At 30.4% G+C, this 2,751-nt stretch overlaps 1 non-coding gene across 1 annotated transcript; it reads left to right on the top strand.

Moving 5' to 3' along the window:
- Window positions 1–2,390: 2,390 nt before the first annotated feature.
- Window positions 2,391–2,464, top strand: TRNAH-GUG (transfer RNA histidin (anticodon GUG)). Its single transcript has one exon. It is a non-coding gene; the product is annotated as a tRNA-His (tRNA).
- The last annotated feature ends 287 nt before the right edge of the window (window positions 2,465–2,751 follow it).

Below are 2,751 nucleotides of genomic sequence, written 5' to 3'. Positions count from 1 at the left end.
AAATAAGTAAAAGATCAAAATGTAAAAACCGACAGAACAATCTAAAATAGGCATAATCAAAAAACTAAGAGTCAAAATAGATAAAAGAGAAAAAACGGCAACATTTAGACGACATGAGTGTCAGGTCCTGATCGGGGTCTAACGGTCTGACATCAAGTCCTCCAGGGTGATTTTTATAATAGATTTGATAATATTTCTACAGCCCAGTTTGGAAAAGCATTGGTGTTGATTTAGATTAATAAAGTATGTTTGACGGAGTGTTTGGAAGTGGGGACAAAATTTAATAAGGTGATCAATTGTCTGGATTTCCCCACAGTATCTACAATTTGGATTTTTCCTAAACATTTTTTGTTGAAGAACACCAAACACTCTGTGCCCGGTTAAAAATTGATTGAGGTAAAAACTGGCCGCAGTCTAGTAGTAGTACTTGGATCTATAAAAAATTGAAATGTTCGTCGACCCTTCTCTGAACCATGCCACTCAGACCTCCAGCTCTTCATAACTATCTCCCTAATGATTGTCTTGATTTGTTTTTTTTTTGGAGCTCGGGACTTCAAAATCAACCTGACGGAGATCGATGGCCGATTTTGCAGCTTGATCCGCCTCCTCGTTACCTGCAATGCCGATATGTGCTTTCACCCAAAAACAATGGATGTTAGGCCGCCATATTCTTTTTATGTGTTCAACGGCGTCATATTTTGATTTGGGATCCCCTAAGGCTTGTAACGAGGAGAGCGAATCAGTGAATACAGCCGTATCCGGGTAATTATTATTGGTAAGTCATGTAAATGCGTCACGAATAGCCATCAACTCCGCCAGGAAGACACTAGCATTATCAGAAATTCTGGTGGAGGGCGTCGACACTGTGGTACAGTCTTTTTTTACCACAAGCCTGTACCTAGTCCTACTATTTGTATGTTGACACTGAGATGCTTCATCGGCGACCTCCATTTTTGAACCATCAGTAAAAATCTCAATGCCCTTATTATTTGGCAAACGTCTACCCTAGGGCACAATGACATGCTCAGAAGGATGAATTTTTTAATATTATTATGATTATAAGTTATAAACAACATTATTTGTTGGGTATATACGGACAGTTTTTTTTTTTTTTTTTTTTTAAAGTTTTAGCTGATTTTTGATTTTAAATCTTTTGTACGACCGTTTGTTTTTTTCTGAAATCATAAAATGATAGATGCATATTACTTTCTTTTTTTGCGACTTGACTATTTTTATGATTTTTGCAAATTTCATTCTCATGAACTAAGTTTAAAAATTAAGAATAAGAATTAAATTTATAAATCGATAAAATATTTTTTTATTATTTCAGTAGGTTTTCTATTGCAAATCGCTCAATATTATAAGAATTTTTACTTATCTCTTTTTATCGATTATAATTAATGTTAGTTTATGATAATGTTAGTTTATGATATTTTAGTCGTCTAAAATAGGAAGTTTGGTTATACTTGATGGCATATTATTATTATATATATATATTTTTTTTTTTGGTAAGAAAATATTTTAAAATAATTCTTATGAAATTGAGTGAAAATGTTGTCGTCATCATAAGACTTTATCCTTTAAAAACAAAAGCTATCTCCCTTAAATACATATTGTATTTAAGGGTATTACATTTAAAAAACTAAAAACTCACATTTAAAAAACTGAAACTTGACTTTAAACTTAAATGGATGAACTTTTTAAAAATACCACACACGTCTTAAACCTTTGAAATTTTTAAATGACGTTAAAATTTCTTAAAAATATAAACTTTCCAAATTCCAATTAAGAAAGTGATAACACAAATCAGTTTGATTCATATAAGTGCATAAAAATTAAGCTGCAATCAATTGTATAGTTTATTAGCCTGTCATATTACAGTTCGATGCACATCAATATGATATTTTAAAAATCAATTTAGATTTAAAAAATATTTTATATGTAAACTATATTTACAAAAACTCTTTTGTTTAATGTCCTCAATCAAATATCATAAATTAAAAATCATATTCGGAGACATAATTTGTAAAACGTATAAAATATTGAATAATAGTGAAAAAAACTTCTTTTAGAAATGTGTGCTCATTTTTTAATTGAATAATTTTCAGTATTGTTGAAACAATCTGCTTAACGCCAAGAAGCAATTTTGGGGATTGTTGTAATACATAAATAACTAAATATGAATGTTTAAATCGTATAAAATGATATTAAATTAAAATGAAGTCTTTTTGAAGATTTATCTTAAATTTCTCATAGTGCTGCCATCTAGGTTATGAGTAGAAAAACGTAAATTTAAATAAGATTGATAAGCTCCATTTATTTTACATTTGGCATTTCATTTGTAAATGCTTTTCATAAACTTCTCTTTTAGAAGCTAATCCTCATGCGTAGCCGTGATCGTATATAGTGGTTAGTACATTGCGTTGTGGCCGCAATAACCCAGGTTCGAATCCTGGTCACGGCATTGTGCATTTTTACCTCTTTTTTCAAGTTTAGTATTGCTGACGAAATCAAAACTTTATGAAAACAAAAAATAAATTTTTGAAGTGAAATTTTTGTACGCCTATTTTTATACGCTAATTTTTAAAAGCCTATTCTTCACAACTACAAAAATTTTACACAACAAAGAGTCAAAGTTTTGTCGTGCGTGAGGACTGTCATGCACAGAATAATTTTAATTTTGATGTAACAATTTGTCTATCATCAAGAAGAAAAACAACGCAGCATACGAATTTCGACAAGCAATTCTAG

The sequence above is a fragment of the Parasteatoda tepidariorum genome, chromosome 6 (genome assembly GCF_982258835.1).
Source record: "Parasteatoda tepidariorum strain Cologne lab strain chromosome 6, Ptep-v5.0, whole genome shotgun sequence".
In the NCBI taxonomy this organism is placed as follows: Eukaryota; Metazoa; Arthropoda; class Arachnida; order Araneae; family Theridiidae; genus Parasteatoda; species Parasteatoda tepidariorum.
The sequence above is the reverse complement of the archived record's forward strand: the minus strand, read 5'-3'. Positions and strand labels throughout refer to the sequence as shown.